Genomic DNA, 18,802 nt, shown 5'->3' with positions numbered 1-18,802 from the left:
ATTCTCATTTGCACAAGAAGCAATGGGATGAAACTGAATGGGAGGAGACACAGATTAGATATTAGAAAAAACTTTTTGACAGTTAGGATGATCAACGAGTGGAACAGGCTGCCACGAGAGGTGGTGAGTTCTCCTTCAATGGACGTCTTCAAGCAGAGGCTGGACAGACATCTGTCTGAGATGATTTAGTGAATCCTGCTTTGAGCTGGGGGTTGGACCAGATGAGCCAGGAGGTCCCTTCCAACTCTACAATTGTATGATTCTATGAATCTGAGTATTTTGTTTGTTTTATGGATAGATTTGAAGCTTTTATTGGGAACATTTTACATAACATTTTGGATCATATTTATCCGGTGCTCTATGCTGAGCACTTATTTTGAAGTTTCCATTGAAATCTCTGGGTGACGTGATTCAGGTGACACCCCCCAGTGGATCCATTCATTATAATGAGGCAGCAGAGTTACTCTTCTGGGCTCCATCTTACCTCTGTTCAGCGTCGTCCTACTTTTCAGAGGTGTCCAAAACTGCGGCCGATCGCGCATTTATGCACACCTAAAAAGACGGACAATACCGACTCACAGGCCAGACAGCGTCCAGTGTTGCCATCTGCCTTGTTTTAGGGAATCGTCCTCTGGGACAGTCATGTAAGGGCTTGTTTTTTGCGGGACGATTTGACGTTTTTATTGGTACCATTTTTGGTCACATGTCATTTTTTGATTGCTTTCTATTCTAAATTTGGGGAGGGAAAATAAACAAAAACTGGCAATTCAGGAATTGTGTTTTTTTTTTTTTTTTTTTATGCCGTTCCGCGTGTGGTAAAATTGATAAGGCAGAGTTATTCTTCAGCTCTGTACGTTTACAGCGGTACCACATTAATAGCGTTTTTATACAAAAAATATATATATATTTTGCATCGCTTTATTCTGAGAGCTATAATTTTTTTATCTTTCCACTGATGGGGCTGTATGGCGGCTTGTTTCTTGTGGGACAAGATGACGTTTTCAGCGGTACTAATTTTATATATATTTGTTTTTTTTATCGTGTTTCATTCCCCTTTTTTTCCCAGTGGCATGATGATAAAGCATCGTTAGCCTCGTTTTTTTAAGTTTTTTTTGTGCGGCGTTCACTGAAGGGGTTAACTAGTGTGACACTTTTATAGGTCGGGTTGTTCCAGACTCGGCAATACCAAATATGTGTACTTTTTTTTATTTTATTTATTTTTTACATAAAAATGTGTATTTATTAGTGAATATTTTTTTAAAATTATTATTATTTATTTAATTTTTTTTACATATTTTTACACATTTTTTGCCATTTATTTTTTACTTTTTACTTAGTCCCTTTATGGGACCTTCACTTGTTTCTCTTTGATCACAGATATAATGTATTGCAATGTACTAGATTGCAGTGCATTCATTATACCTTTAGTGAAAGCTCCTGAGCCCATGCTGTGAGCATGGTTTCAGCAGCTTTCCGTAGCTTGGTGACCCGGGGGTCGTCATGACGACCCCTGGTCACCATGGCAATGATTGGGCCCCACGACATCGCAGGGCCACCGATCTGTCAGCGGATTTAACAGCCAGGGATGGTGCTGACACGGCTACTAGCTGTTTAGTGCCGGAGCTCAGCCACTGGTGGTGCTGAACTCCGGCACTGATCGGGCTGGAGACGCTGATATTTCAGCATCTTCTGCACGATCATGCTGAGATCGGTCAGTCAGATTGACTGACCGATCGCAGCGATCTAGGTGTGCGGACCGACCATATGGCTCCCTGCACCCCATCTTGTGCTGCTCAGCTGTCACAGATAGCTGTCCGCACTTATCTGTCACTGCGTGTTTACACGCTGTGACAGTTTAAAGCCATAACGGACACTGCACGGCAAGGAGCATTAACTTACACCTGCTCATGCCGTGCAGTGTCCGTCATTGGGCGTTATGGGGTTAATACCGCTGTCAAGTGTGATGGTGACATGTAACAGACTTTAACATAATGGCCATCAGTTCTAATGAACATGGGGCCACCGTGCAGTATGAATGCACATTGACGAAGGGTTACCTTGACTGCCGGATGACCACTTTAAAAAAATATATATATGGCTCTCAGAATATGGTGACAAAAGCCAAATTGTTTTTGTAAATGTTTTTATTTTATTTTTAATTAGTAAATCATGAATAGAAATATATAGATTTGGGATCCCGTAACCATACTGACCCATAGAGCAAAGGTAACAGATCACCACCTGATTACCACAAAGTAAGCGGCGCTAGTACAAAACCTTGAAAAAGAAAATGTGGAATTACAGTTTTTCTCCTCACCGTTTCCACTTATTTCATAGAATAAGTTGTGTTCTGCAAAAAAACAAGCCCTCTTGCGGCTATGTCGAAATATTAGAAAGGTTATGGTTCTTGTTACAAGGAGAGGAAAAAGTAAGTTACAATATCCTGGGGAAAAGCTCTGTGTCTGCCTCCTGAAAACCTCCAGCTCAGGGTTTGTTACCCGACCGACGACATGTTTAACAGATTCCTTTGACTAAACCACCCTTCACATGTCCATATAATACCGGTACTGGAAAAATGGTACCGGTGTCATAAGTATTTTGGATCAGTGTGTCATCCGTGTGCCATCAGTGTTCCATCCGTGTGCAATTCATTTTTTTTCCACCATGACTTAAATATCAATTCCAAAGCTTCTCCTATACTTTGCAGTGTTAAACATGTACAGCACACGGTTGTCACAAGGATGTTTCACACGGAGCCAGAAATGTGTATTGGCCCTTGTAATCCATGCGGACGGGTCTCATGCAAAGATCTCCATAGATTATGATAGGTATGTGTGCATACGTGTCTTCAGTGCATGTGAAAGCGAATGCCACACGTGCTGAAAAGGAAGCTTTACACACTGTGTGAACAAGTATGAAAAGTCACCTCTTAATCATTGAATTAAGGTTTTCTCTTTTGGTTCATTGCCATGGGTATAAAATCCAGCATCTAAGCATGTAGTCTGCCTGTGCGAACAGTTGTGATAAAATGGCTCGTTCTAAAGAGCTCCCTGAATTCAGCATCTTGCTGTCATATGTTGTCACAAGTCAGTTCATGAAAGTTCAAATAAGACATGGCTGGGTGAGTTTGGTGTGGAAGAACATGACTGACCCTTCAAGAGACCTAACCTCAACTCCATCAGATAGATACCTTTTGGATTAACCAGAGATTACAAGCCAGGTCCCCTTGTCCAACATCAGTGTCTGACCTGATAACTGCTCTTCTGGAAGAATGGACAACAAATTGCACAGAAATATCCCCAATTTTTTTTTTTAGAGTGGAAGCTTTATTAGCTGCAAAGGGAGATCAACTCCATGTTAATGACCCTGGATTTAAAAAGGAATGTCATAAAATTTCCTCCAGGAGTAATGTGTATGTGTCCCAATAATTTTATCCCTACAGTGTGTAATAGGTTCTGCTTCTTCCATGGTGAGAGGTGGAGACTGCTTCTCTGATGATGTGTAAATCTGGAGGTGAATGAGAATCATAATCAGTTTTGTTATATATTTTAGGAAGGACGTCCAGAATAAGAGGCAGAAAGCGTCCAATTATTGAGGACGACAGTGAGGAGGAGGTGCAGCCAACGTAAGCACTAAATACGACTATCATTCGTTACATTGTATTGTAAGGCTATGTTCACATGTCTGGTAGTTATACCTGTTTTTGGATTTGTTAGGGGCGATAAAAAATGAAAAGATACAATGCAAAAATAGTTCATTCAAATAAGGACGGGAATGTCTTAAATTGTTTTCTTTTTTACTGCAATCTGTTTTTTAGCAGGATCATGTGCCGATTTGCCATGAGCGTTACCCGTTGGCCATCGCTCATAGCAGATGATCATTTTAACCATGTGTAGCACAAGTGATCGGATGAAAGCACCTTCAATTCTTCTAAGGAAACTATTAAGGCCAGAAAAAAGTAAAAAAAAAATGTTTGTTTTTTTTTAAAAATATAAACGTTCAAATCACCCCCCTTTTGCCCCATTCAAAAAAAATGAATAATAAAACTAAAATATACATATATTGCTGCATTCTGAATCGCCCGATCTATCAAGATATAAAAAGAATTAATCCAAATGGTAAACTGTGTAACGAGAAAAAAAATCAAAACACCAGAATTAAGTTTTTTTGGTCGCTGCAACATCGCAATAAAACGCAATCACAAGCGATTAAAACATTATATCTACCTAAAAATATTATCAATAAAACCTTCAGCTCAGCGTGCGAAAAATAAGCCCTCACCCAGCCCCAGATCCTGAAAAAGGGAGACGCTACGGGTCTCGGAATATGGCGCCATTATAATTTTTTTTACAAACTTTAGAATTTATTTCACCACTTTAAAAAAAATAACCTATTCATGTTTGGTATCTACAAACTCATAATGACCTGGAGAATCATAATTGCAGGTCAGTTTTAGCATTTAGTGAACATGGTAAAAAAAAAAAACAACCAAGAGACAAGTGTAGAATTATACTTTTTTTTGCAATTTTGACGCACTTTTGAATTTTTTCCTTTTTCTCCAGTACACGACATTGTAAAACCAATGATGTCGTTCAAAATTACAATTCGTCCCAGAAAAAATAAACCATCACAGGGACATATTAAAAAATAAAAAAGTTATGCCTCTGGGAAAAAGGGGAGCGAAAAACGGAAAATCCCAAGGTCGTGAAAGGGTTAAAGGACAGAAATCCTCAGCTATAGTGATTGAACAGTACCACCACATACCACCATAGCATTACTGAATCTCTCTATACCATGTGTGGTTAATACCGTAACTAATACTGCCATATAGTTACTAAATTATACTTTTATAACATGATTTTAGAACCACCATACTGTAACTGAAAAACAGCATCATATTGTGACTTTATCACTTGGGGTCTGAGCTGTTTTGATGCCCAGCGATCAAAAAGTTATTTAATTCTAAATGCCCTCAGACTCATGAGATAGAAGTTGGCTAAACCCGGTGATTTTGGCTTGAATCGGTTAGCTTCCTAACGTCTGTGGGGACAGGCCTGATTCTAGCTTTTTTTTTTGGTGCCCAAGGCGAAAATTCAAGTGGCACCCCTCCCAGCAGTTCATGGTATACCTGCAGTGAATAAACACAATCCCATCATTGTTTTTTAGGTTTTGCTTTTAAGATATTCATTATGTGGTAAAAGTGACGTGTGAACATGATTCTTAAGGTCTTTGTGATTACAGTAATCCCAAACTTTCAGAGATTCTTATTTTTGTTAAAAAAAACAACATTTAGCTTGTGATGCTCTTTTAAGGACCTGTTAGAACAATAAAAATATATCTATGAAGCTATGTGAGGGCTGTTTTTTGCATAGTAAGTTGAAATATTTTTTGCTATCAATTCAGGGTGCATACATTTGGATGGCTTTTTGCTGTAAGAGGTGTGGTGACAAAAAAAAGTAGTTCTTCTATTTTTTTTTTCTCTTTACTGCATATGTTAGTTCTTTTTATATTTTGATAGATCAGACTTTTAAGGATGTGGACATACCAAATTTTTTTTAATTGTTTAATTTTTTTTTAATGAGGGAAGACCGCACCAGATCCATGATCATTAAATGAATACATCACCAGAACATTCCATCAGTACATGAATGGCACCAGCATCCTCATCAGTACTTAGATACAGCACCAAAACAACCATTAATACACTAATTCATTATTAAAACCATAATCGGTAATTGAATATAGCACTGGGACCATCATTATTAATTGAATACATCGCCAGAACCACCAACTGCACATGAATACAGTGAAGAGCAAAAGAGTATCAATCTTTTGAACTTTTGACTTTCAGGCTCCATATCTCACCATCCACTACTTATTTTATTGTGAGACTACCCTCATTTTATAGACAATCATCTTGTCTATCTCATATATAAACTTGAGTTGCAACTATTTGGCATATGATTAATTATGCAGATTCTTGTCATGTCACTGCACTGTTACTGTTTTGCTCCTAAAAATCTAAATACAATTTTTTATTATTTTATTAGTATTTTGTAAATCCACCTTTGGCTTTCAACACTGCCTGAATCCTTCTGGGCATGCTCTCGATCAGATTCAAACATGTCTTGACCGACATCTAATTCCGGGTCTCTTTTACATGTTCCCAGTTGGTGCATGCTCTTCGACTCGCTTGGATATGTATATAGTTTTTTATTCCATTCTACCCACAAGTGTTAAATTGGATTAAGGTCTGAGGTCTGTGGGCGCCAATCCAGCACTTCGACTTCATTGTCATTGAACCATTTATTTGCCAATCTCAACATATGCTTTGGTTCGTTGTCCTACTGGAACACTATGTTGTCCTTTTCATACCAATGGTACTCGAGTGTACAAAGTAATTAGTCTTGTAGGATACTCACATATAGCTCAGCATTGAGACCACCATCGATTCTGGTAAAGTATCCAACGCCTTTAGCTGTGAAACAACCCCATATCATCAGGCTTCCTTCACCGAACTTGACAGTTCCTTCAATTTCTCCATCCTTTAGCCCCATTTTCCTTTGTTTCTTCCAGACCCATTTTCACCCATCATAGCCTAGTCTATTGACTTTTGTCCCATAGCTCCAAACCACCCGTTTCCTATCTTCTACAGTTCACTTTTCATACCTTTTTGCAAACTTGTGTCGACGCTTCTTATGATGATATTGAAGTCGATGCTTCTTCATCTTTTTTTGAGCCACCATTCAAGACTTGTGTAACATGCGTTACACGGTGCTTGCATAGACATCTGTGATCTCACTATTACGAAACTTACAAGTCACTCCAGCCTGTGATATTGGAAGCAGACTTTGCATCCGTAAGTATGGCAAAAGAGGTGACGGGGAATGCATGATTGGAGCAGTAGGCTGGTACTCAAAAGGAGTTGGATATGCTGGAGACGTTGAAATGGTCTGGGAAGAAGCGCTCCCTGAAGGACGATACATTGCATACCGCATAGACTGCTCTTATCTAGGAGAGGCATCTGAGGTATCAGTGAGGAAGTGGTGGGTGCTGCCTTTCATGGTAATTGTAGGGTCTTGTGATGGTGTAGGTGTCTATCTGCCCTTTTTGACACCCACCTGGTTAGGTAAAATGCAATATCCAAGTAGTTGTTGGTGAATTAAGACCCATAAGAACAATGAACATTTCTTCACTCCACATTTGCAAGTACAACTCCCTCTACCTTGATGGTTTTATCATTTAAAATAGTATTTTTCTTTTCACTTTGACTCTTAACACAGACCTTGATTTGTATGTTTCTACAGAAAGAAATTCACAAGAAATGAGGAAACCCCTCCGTCGTCTTTTGTGGCTTTTGAAAGCGACGTTTTGTGAGTAATTTTGACAACATATAATAAGTTCAAGTTAAACTTCACTTAAAAGCTATGTTCACACATGTTGTGTTTTTTTTAGCATTTTTTGCTGCAGATTTTTATGCAAATTTTCAGCTGTGTTTTGCAGTACCTACCAGCAAAGTCTATGAGAAACCAGAATTGTCTGTTCACACATCATGCTTTTTTGTTGTTGCGTATTTTGTGCCTTGGTTGGGTTTTTGGAAAATAGAGCATGTCACTTTCAGCATTTTTGTCAGTGTTTTTTCACCCATGGGAAATAATGGGTGGTTGTAAAGGGAAGTGTTCCAGGTTGTACATGTATATACGTATCTGCATGCTAGCCATGCTTGCAGATAAGTATATATGTATATATTGGCCCCACATCTCCCCATGTGTTTCAGTCTGTTTGCTGCTGGGGGAGGTTTCAATAGAATGTCCAGCCATGTGCTAAAACAGGTTTTGCGAGTATGGTTGGACATGAACAAAGATCTTAGCCAGTGGGCAGGGAATAATACATCATTTCCTGTGACATGAAGCTGGACACTGGCTGGACTTAAAACCCCAGAATGCACATGTGCTAAGGCCCCTTAGACTCTTGAAGATGGACATAACAACACATGGCTGAGTATCTCTCTTTCCCTGTAACTTCTTTACTTACTAGCCCTACATACCCTGTACTAACCCTCCTAGATATTGATAGATATATATAGGCAAAGTTGGTATAGTTGGGTGGGCCGATATTGCATGAGTGATTAGCAAACGTGGGTGGAAAATATATTAGGTAATTGGGAATTGTGAATCCGTTTTGTGTACTGTGTTAGTGTGATACCTAGTAATATATTAACTGTAGACTTTTGTGTAATAAATACCTTTTATTAGCACACGATTTTGTCTCAGTTGGTATATAGTATAAGGCCCAGATAACATTAGTGGAAATTAATTATTAATAGTCAAGTTTGATGTTAATAGTGAGGCTGAGTTCACACGATGCGTTTTTCATGCGTTTCCGCGGCGTTTTTGCAGTTGCGTAAACACCGCGGAAACGCATGAAAAACGCATGGTAGAAGGGCAGCAATGTTCCCCAATTGAAATACGCATGTGCTGTGCCCATGATGCGGATTTTTCCGCAGCGTAAATGCTGCGGTCAAAAATCCGCAGCATGTCAATTAATTTTGCGGAAACGCTGCTCTTTTGCCGCCATTGACTTGCATTAGACCGCATGGAATCCGCATCACTGTATATGTTGATGCGCTTTTCATGCGGTCTAATGTGCGGATGGTATCCGGGTGTGGAGGAGAGGACTCTCATCCAGACCCAGGTACCATTAAAAAAAAAAGAATAAAATAAAAAATATATATATTCTCACCTTCTGACGGCCCGCGCTGCGTCCTGCCGGCTTCCCGCGCACTTCGCGGTTGAATGAAGGACCTTCGCTGACGTCAGAGTCATGTGACGGGTCACGTGACGCTGACGTCGGAAGGTCCTAAAGTCTTCACTGCCGGCATCCGGAACCGATGAAGCAGGACACCGGGGGCCATCAGAGTGTAAAGTATATATTTATTTTTTATTTTTTGACATTCACACACTATATAAATCCATGCCGGTTGCATGGATTTATATAGTGTGAAGTTGACAAGCACTTTCCAAGTGATGCTAAAATCGCTTGGGAAGCACTTGTCAACCCGCATGCGGAAATGAAAGTGAAGACCGCTTCATTTCCGCATGTCCCTGGCAGGAAACCACATGTACAATCCGCATGCTTTTTTTCCTGCCAGAAAGATGCAGAAACGCTCAGGAAAAAATCCTGAGCATTTCTGCATAGTGTGCACATAGCCTTAATATCGGACCTCAGTAGAGGTGTAGGAGAGTGCCCCCATTAATTACTGATATTTTGGAGGAAAATCACGTCATTATACAGTGATGAATAAAACGCTAAAAAAATGCACCAAAATTTGCAGCAGCGTTTTTGATGGTGAAATAGAATGGGGTTCTTTTTTAACAGAACTTTATGTACATGCATAAATAGAGACAGGACAGTGAAAAAAATCGCTGAAAAAACTCACAAAAAATGCATCAAAAAACGCAGCAAAACGTTTTTGACGCAGCTGATTTCCTGCCAGAGATTGTGTTTTGATGCAGTTTTCTGAAGCTGAAAAACACAACATGTGTGAACACAGCCAAAGTAAAACTTAACCGGTTCCCGACCGCCCACTGTAGATAAACGTCCGCGCTGCCTGGACTCTGTGCAGCGCCGACGTTTAAAAACGGTGGGTGGTCGCGCAGCGCTCAGGACCCCCAGGGTCCTGCAAGCACTGCGATTCCGGTGCAGAGCGTTAGCTCTGACAGGGAACATCATCAGGCCCTGATTAGATCAGGTCCCGGTGATGTTAACCCTTTGCTGTCTTCTATATGCTGCGATCTATAGTGATCGCGGCAAATAGGAGACAGCAGGAGGAGAGGGGGTCGTCTTACCTCCGAAGACCTCCGTTTCCTTTCAGGGCCTGGGGTTGCTATGGCAGCTGGAGGTCACATGACCGCCTCCAGCTCTGCCATATATGGTGTCCTGTCTGGCTCAGCCTGCAAGCTGAGCCAGAGAGGAGACTGACTGAAACAGTCAGTGAAGATCTCATGTAATGTAATACATGTCTATTACATTACATGAGATCAGTGATCAGAAAAATAAAAATTAATGTCCCATACAGGGACTAAGTAAAAATGTAAAAAAAAAGTAAAAAAAAAGTTTTAAAACTATTAAAAAAAAATCACAAAATAAATAAAAATAAATAAATAAAATATTAAACCAATAAATCCATATATTTTTACAAAACCAAAAAAAGTACACATATTTGGTATCGCCGCGTCCGAAACAACCCGAGCTATAAAACTGTCACACTAATTAACTCCTTCTGTGCATACCGTAATAAAAATAAATAAAAAAACGGAGCAAAAAAATATGCTTTTTCATCATATCGCCAAACAAAAAGTGGAAAAAAATGCGATCAAAAAGCAGAATAGAAATAAAAATGGTACCACTGAAAACGTCATAAAAAAAAGCCGCCATACAGCTCCATCAGACGAAAAATAAAAAAGTTATAGCGCTCAGAATAAAGCAATGCAAAAAAATTTTTTTTTTTCTATAAAATTGTTTTATTGTGTAAAAGTGCCAAAACATTAAAAAAAATACAGTAAGTGTAGTATCGCTGTAAACGTACTGACCCGAAGAATAACGCTGCCTGATCACTTTTACCACACGCAGAACGGCATAGAAAAAAACTCAAAAAACAATTCCTGAAGTGTTTGTTTTTGTTAATTTTACCTCCCAAAAAACAGAATAGAAAGCGATCAAAAAATGTCACGTACCCAAAAATGGTACCAATAAAAATGTCAACTCGTCCCGCAAAAAACAAGCCGTCACATGACTCTGTCGGCCGAAATCTGGAAAAATTATAGCTCTCAAAATATGGTGATGCAAAAACTAGATTTTGCAAAAAAAGCGTATTTTAGTGTGTGACAGCTGTCAGTCATAAAAACCCGATATAAATCTGGTATCTCTGTAATCGCACCGACCCGAAGAATAAAGTAATCTAATCAGTTATATCACACTAGGAACGGCGTAAAAAATAAATTAAACCAATTCTTCACCTGCTACTGATTTGTTTATTATGTCTCCCAAAGATCCCAGTAAGGCTCTGCTCATATTTATCCTGTGCTCTGCGCTGAGCACTTACACCAGAGTTTCCGTGTAAATCTCTGAAATACGTGATTCAGCCGGAACCCATGATGGAAGATTCCCTGTAATGAGGCAGATATAGGCACTGTGGACGCCGTCTAGCCTGGGATCCCACGGTGTCATTTGTTTTAGGCATGCATAAAAGTGCGGTTGGCCACAGTTTTGTGCACTTCTGAAAAAAAGGACACCGCTAAACAGAGGCCAGACGGAGTAGAGAGTAACTCTGCTGCCTCATTATAGTGAATGGATCCTGCAGGGGTTTCATCTGAATTACATCACTTGGAAATTTAGATGGAAACCCCGATGTAAGTGCTCAGCCTAGAGCGCCGGATAAATGTTACGTAAAATGTTCCCAATAAAAGCTTCAACTCAGTCCTCAAAAAAAGCTAGTCCCCACTCAGGTCCGTCATCTGTTAAAAATATAAGGGACTTCCAAGTTACTGGTAGCAGAAAGGCTCTGGAAAAGCAAAATGACCCTTGCCCCCCAAAAGAAATTCAGAAAATTTTGTGCTCCCAAATCCAAATGCCTATTCTACAATAATTTGTTCTCCAATTGTCAAATAGCACTCCGTACCCCCCAGATCTCACCGTATGGCTAAGTGGTACGATACAGCCACATATGGGGTATTGCCACTTTTAGAAGAAATTGTGTGACACATTTCGGCACCATTTTTACCCATTGCCCTGTGTGAAAATGTAAAATCTGAGGGTAAAACATTTTTTTGTGGTAAAAATATAATTATGCTTTTTTCACTGCCCAATGGTATAAATTTAAAAATTAAAAAATACTCACTACTTCCCTAGATGAATTCCTTGAGGTGTAGTTTACAAAATGGGGTCACTTGTGGGGGTTTCTGCTGTTTTGACATGTCAGCGACTCTTCAAATGTGACATGGTGTCTGCTGCCTATCCCAGCCAACATAGCGCTCCTTTCTCTTCCGAACCCTGCCGTACACCAAAGCAGTGGTTTTCCCCCACATATGGGGTATCGGCGTACTCAGGAGAAATTGTACAACAAATTTCATGGTGCAATTTATCCTGTTACCCTTATGATAATGCAAAATTAGGGAATGAAAAACATTTTTTATGGGAAAAATGTGAAAATTTTATTTTTACGGCTCAATATTATAAACTTCTGTGAAGCAGCTGGGGGTGCAAGGTGCTCACCACACATCTAGATAAGTTCCCTAAGGGGTCTAGTTTCCAAAATGGTGGCACTTGTGGGGGGTTTCCACTGTTTAGGCACATTAGGGGTTCCCCAAATACGACATGGCGTCTGCTAATTATTCAAACAAATTTTACATTCAAAAAGTCAAATGGCGCTCCTTCCCTTTCAAACCCTACCATGCGCCCAAACAGTAATTTGCCTCCACATATGGGGTATCAGCGTGTTCAGGAGAAATTGCACAACAAATTTCATGGTGCAATTTATCCTATTACCCTTATGATAATGCAAAATTAAGGGATGAAAAACAGTTTTGTGGGAAAAATGTGAAAATTTTATTTTTACAGCTCAATATTATAAACTTCTGTGAAGCACCTTGGGGTTCAAGGTGCTCACCACACATCTAGATAAGTTCCCTAAGGGGTCTAGTTTCCAAAATGGTGTCACTTGTGGGGGTTTAGGTACATCAGGAGCTCTCCAAACGCAACATGGCGTCTGCTAATTATTCAGACAAATTTTACATTCAAAAAGTCTAATGGCGCTCCTTCCCTTCCGAACCCTGCAGTGCGCCCAAACAGTGATTTTCCCTCACATATGGAGTATCAGCACGCTCAAGAGAAATTGCACAAAAAAATTTGGGGTCCATTTTTTTCCTGTTACCCCTGTGAATATAAAAAAAATTGGGTCTAAAGTAACATTTTTGTGAAAAAAGTTAAATGTTAATTTTTTTCTTCCACATTCCAAAAATTCCTGTGAAGCATCTGAAGGGTTAATAAAGTTCTTGAATGTGGTTTTGAGCACCTTGAGGGGTGCAGTTTTTAGAATGTTGTTACTTTTGGGTATTTTCTGTCATAAAGACCCCTCAAAGTGACTTCAAATATGATGTGGTCCCTAAAATAATGTTTTTGTAAATTTTGTTGGAAAAATGAGAAATCGCTGGTCAACTTTTAACCCTTATAGCTCCCTAACAAAAAAAAAATTTGGTTCCAAAATTGTGCTGATGTAAAGTAGACATGTGGGAAATGTTATTTATTAACTATTTTGTGTGACATATCTCTCTGATTTAAGGGCATGAAAATTCAAAGTTTGAAAATTTCAAAATTTTCGCCAAATTTCCGATTTTTTCACAAATAAACACAAGTTATATCGAAGAAATTTTACCACTATCATGAAGTACAATATGTCATGAAAAAAACAATCTCAGAGTCAGGGGAATACATTGAAGCGTTCCAGAGTAATTACTTCATAAACTGGCAGTGGTCAGAATTGAAAAAATTGGCCTGGTCACGAAGGCAAAAACAGGCTCTGGTGCGAAGTGGTTAATAGTGCTGCGGTGTACAGAAACAGTTCCAGAATTTTGGGCTGAGGCCCTCCAGTCTTCCTCTATAGAGAGGGGAAATATGTGTGAAGGTACCCCAGGAGGGCTCCAAATGTGTGGGTAAAATATATATCCCTCGGGGGGGGAAATTGAAAAAAAGTTTAAAAAAATTTTTTTTGTGGACTTAGAAAATTTTCACACATGTGTCAGACTTCCAGAGAGGGGAGCATGTCAGTGCGCGCATCCGATTTCAGTTCCAGAGCGATTCATCCGATGAGTCCTTCATACTTAGTCGTTTTTGCAAAATTTTTGACTTTTTTGAAAATTTCACTTTTCTGTGAAAATCTCCGCTAAATGAGGTTATACTATGTTAGAGGCCATCCCAGGAGGGCTCCAAATGTGTGGGTAAAATATATATCCCACAGGGGGAAAATTGAAAAAAAGTCGAAAAAAAATTTTTTTTTGAGGACTTAGAAAATTTGCACACGTGTCAGATTTCCAGAGAGGGGAGCATGTCAGTGCGCGCATCCGATTTCAGTTCCAGAGCGATTCATCCGATGAGTCCTTCATACTTAGTCGTTTTTGGCAAAATTTCTGACTTTTTGAAAATTTCACCTTTTTGTGAAAACTTCCACAAAATGAGGTTATACTATGTTAGAAGGCATCCCAGGAGAGCTCCAAATGTGTGGGTAAAATATGTATCCCACAGGGGGAAAATTGAAAAAAAAGTTGTAAAAAATTTTTTTTGTGGACTTAGAAAATTTTCACACATGTGTCAGACTTCCAGAGAGGGGAGCATGTCAGTGCGCGCATCCGATTTCAGTTGCAGAGCGATTCATCCGATGAGTCCTTCATACTTAGTCGTTTTTGTCAAAATTTCTGACTTTTTGAAAATTTCACAATTTTGTGAAAACTTCCACAAAATGAGGTTATAATATGTTAGAGGGCATCCCAGGAGAGCTCCAAATGTGTGGGTAAAATATATATCCCACAGGGGGAAAATTGAAAAAAAGTTGAAAAAAATTTTTTTGTGGACTTAGAAAATTTTTCAACTTGTGTCAGACTTCCAGAGAGGGGAAAATGTGAGTGAGCGCATCCGATTTCAGTTCCAGAGCGATTCGCCCGATGAGTCCTTCATACTTAGTCGTTTTCAGAAGTCACAATTTTGACTTCCAGGACCCGCAAAACGTTAGTAAATTGAGCCCGCTCCCCAGTTCCAAGCGTTTTGAGGTGTCCCTGGTTGCAGTAATGCAGCCTGCCCACTAGATGTCGCAAAAGAGACAAAAAGTGAAAAAGAACCAGAATGAGGAAATTCCAGGGAGCCGAATCCGCCTGACAGTTCCAGGCGATCGGGTACTTTTTGGAATGCGTCCCTAAAGTGGGTATAGGGTGACACTCCATACAAAGACCCAGTTTTGCACACCACCGGCAGAATATATGAGAGAGAGGTACCTCTCAGCCCCGACACATTTTGACTCATTTAAGCAGGTTTTCACCTCCGTAGGCCCGGGTACGCGTTTTGGCTATGAGTCCCTGTTCGGCTGGAGGTCTGCACCTTGGCTGAACCCAGGCTTCCGCAGCTGCGTGGGGGGACTTTTGCCGGTCGCCTATCCCAAGTCAGAGAGGTGTTCCTGGGTTGAAGTGAGCCTGGCCAGACCCCCCCCACGGGCCCTGGTTCTCCACATGGGGGCGCCGTCAAGGCTAAAATCTGGATTTTTAGGCCCGGGAGAGGCTCCATGAGGGCGGATGCTTTTGTGGCTTTGACCCCAGTTCCACATCCAGTACCCCCTCTGCAAGGGCGCCTGTACCCGAGTCTCGCTTCCAGGACTCTTGGGCACGTATTTCCCGACGACAGGGGTTAGCAGCCTCCGTACTTGGGCAAGTCCCTCCACGCACCCCTGCTCTTCCTCCGATCGATCTGGCGCAGCGCTCCCGGGTGGGGAGGTGGCGCCGCTCGCTCGGCCCGGGCTTTGGAGCTCGCGCTGGCTTAAGGTGAGCGGTCCCCTTCCTCCTCTACCCCCGGGCTTTCGACACCTATCTTTGGGCGCGCACGCCGGCCTCGCCTCCCGTCCGCGGAGGTGGCCGAGCCGTGGGGAGATTGGCCCGACCCGAGCGAAGGCAGCGGTCCGACGACCCGCACGGGCGAACGGCGTGGCGCCCACCCACCCAGGCGTGGGGGCCGTCGTCCGAATCGCTTCCTGTGCGGGGAAGCACACCGATCTTCTCCGAGGGCGGCCCTTTTCTTCCAGATGCGTAACCGGCCAGCGGAGGCCCGCGCCGCCCCTCGCGTCCGACAGGGCGGCCTCCGCGGCGGTGGCGACAGCGGCGGCGGTGGGTGGCGTCTCCGCGCCACTGCCGAGCTTCGCGATTTCCAGTCTTTTCCCGGGCCCCTACGTCAGTGGGGAGGACGACAGATGTGTGGAGGCAGGCGAAGGGGGTTCTCACCGTGTGGTGTGCCCCAGCCCGACCGTCACCTTTCCCCTTCGACCCTCATCCTCCCTGGCGGCTCGGCAGGGAGAAGGAGAGAGAGAGCGAGCGCGGAAACCCCAGAGCCAAGGGGTTAGATGGAGAACGGGAGAAGGAACGAGGGCCAAGAGGTAGGGAGTACGGTGAAAGGCCGACCTGGGGTTCCCCATGCGCTCCCGCCCCCGGGCGGGGAGCAGCCCTGGGAGGAAAAGCCGCTCGGGCATCCCTTTGAGGTTACGGGCGCGAGCGGGAAGAGGGACTACTCTGGAAGGCGACGCCGACACGGCCTGGCCGACGACCACCCACGCGACCTCCGCGTCGTCGGGTTAGTGCCGGAGCCGCGGCGGACCCTGACGGCCAGCCCCCCTCTCCCAATCCTCGTGCCTGTCCACCGGTGGGTCGAGGACCCCCCGCGGCGGAGGCAGGTCTAAGCCAGACGGTGGCGCCACATAGGCCCACCCCCGCACGCCATCTCCCCGAGCGACCCTGTGTGTTGCCTTGGGTGCGGTTGGTGAGACGGGGGCGGCCGTGGCGTCCTCCGGAGGCCAGTCACCTCGCCCTCCCCGTGCAAGGGGTGTTTTCCAGACGCCTGCCGCTTCGGGACCACGCACCGCACAGCGAGCCGCTCCTCCCGCACATGTCCCCGGTGCTGCGAGGGCTCCGTTCCCCGCCCCCCCCAGGGAAGCCCCATGCCATCCCGCATCCTCTCCGGACGCCGCACGCCCTGCCTATACCCGTTCCGTCCGGGCGCCCTGCCGCCGCGGGGCTCTTCCGCCGCCCCCCCTCTCTTCCCGCAGGCCTCTCCTCTCCCGAACCTCGACGCGGTCCAGTCGTGTTGGGGGGCTACCTGGTTGATCCTGCCAGTAGCATATGCTTGTCTCAAAGATTAAGCCATGCACGTGTAAGTACACACGGACGGTACAGTGAAACTGCGAATGGCTCATTAAATCAGTTATGGTTCCTTTGATCGCTCCAAACCGTTGACTCGGACAACTGTGATAATTCTAGAGCTAATACGTGCAAACGAGCGCTGACCGCCAGGGATTCGTGCATTAATCAGATCAAAACCAATCCGGGGTCCCGGGCGCGGCGTCGGGACGGTCCTCTGCGGCCTCCCCCCTGCCGCGCTCTCCCCGTAAGCGTTGCGACTCTGGATAACCTCGGGCCGATCGCACGTCCCCGTGACCGCGATGATCCATTCGGGTGTCTGCCCTATCAACTTTCGATGGTACTTTCTGTGCCTACCATGGTGACCACGGGTAACGGAGAATCAGGGTTCAATTCCGGAGAGGGAGCCTGAGAAACGGCTACCACATCCAAGGAAGGCAGCAGGCGCGCAAATTACCCACTCCCGACCCGGTGAGGTAGTGACGAAAAATAACAATACAGGACTCTTTCGAGGCAATTGGAATGAGTACACTTTAAATCCTATAACGAGGATCTATTGGAGGGCAAGTCTTTTGCCAGCAGCCGCGGTAATTCCAGCTCCAGTAGCGTACACTAAAGCTGCTGCAGTTAAAAAGCTCGTAGTTGGATCTTGGGATCGAGCTGGCGGTCCGCCGCAAGGCGTGCTACCGCCAGTCCCAGCCCCTTTGCCTTGGGGCGCCTCCCCGATGCTCTTGACTGAGTGTCCCGGGGGCCCGAAGCGTTTACTTTGAAAAAATTAGAGTGTTCAAAGCAGGCAGCCACGCCTGAATACTCCAGCTAGGAATAATGGAATAGGACTCCGGTTCTATTTTGTTGGTTGTCGGAACTGGGGCCATGATTAAGAGGGACGGCCGGGGCATCCGTATTGCGCCGCTAGAGGTGAAATTCTTGGACCGGCGCAAGACGAACCAAAGCGAAAGCATTTGCCAAGAATATTTTCATTAATCAAGAACGAAAGTCGGAGGTTCGAAGACCATCAGATACCGTCGTAGTTCCGACCATAAATGATGCCTACTGGCGATCCGGCGGTGTTATTCCCATGACCCGCCGAGCAGCGTCCGGGAAACCGAAGTCTTTGGGTTCCGGGGGGAGTATGGTTGCAAAGCTGAAACTTAAAGGAATTGACGGAAGGGCACCACCAGGAGTGGAGCCTGCGGCTTAATTTGACTCAACACGGGAAACCTCACCCGGCCCGGACACGGAAAGGATTGACAGATTGAAAGCTCTTTCTCGATTCTGTGGGTGGTGGTGCATGGCCGTTCTTAGTTGGTGGAGCGATTTGTCTGGTTAATTCCGATAACGAACGAGACTCCGGCATGCTAACTAGCTACGTGACCCCCCGCAGTCCGCGTCCAGCTTCTTAGAGGGACAAGTGGCGCTCAGCCACGCGAGATCGAGCAATAACAGGTCTGTGATGCCCTTAGATGTCCGGGGCTGCACGCGCGCTACACTGAACGGACCAGCGTGTGTCTACCCTTCGCCGAGAGGTGCGGGTAACCCGCTGAACCCCGCTCGTGATGGGGATCGGGGATTGCAATTCTTCCCCGTGAACGAGGAATTCCCAGTAAGTGCGGGTCATAAGCTCGCGTTGATTAAGTCCCTGCCCTTTGTACACACCGCCCGTCGCTACTACCGATTGGATGGTTTAGTGAGGTCCTTGGATCGGCCCCGCCGGGGTCCGCCAAGACCCTGGCGGAGAGCCGAGAAGACGATCGAACTTGACTATCTAGAGGAAGTAAAAGTCGTAACAAAGTTTCCGTAGGTGAACCTGCGGAAGGATCATTAACGGAGCGATGACCGAACCGAGAAGGCGCGGAGCC

General features: G+C 44.0%; 1 pseudogene; it reads left to right on the top strand.

Annotated features, from left to right (window-relative positions):
- The first annotated feature begins 16,899 nt into the window (after positions 1-16,899).
- LOC141194314 (18S ribosomal RNA) lies at positions 16,900-18,767 on the top strand (annotated as a pseudogene).
- Positions 18,768-18,802: the final 35 nt, after the last annotated feature.

This window comes from Phyllobates terribilis, unplaced genomic scaffold (assembly GCF_046119375.1).
Source record: "Phyllobates terribilis strain yellow unplaced genomic scaffold, ASM4611937v1 Scaffold_68__1_contigs__length_7421828, whole genome shotgun sequence".
NCBI classification, from domain to species: domain Eukaryota; kingdom Metazoa; phylum Chordata; class Amphibia; order Anura; family Dendrobatidae; genus Phyllobates; species Phyllobates terribilis.
This window is presented reverse-complemented; position numbering and strand designations above follow the sequence as displayed.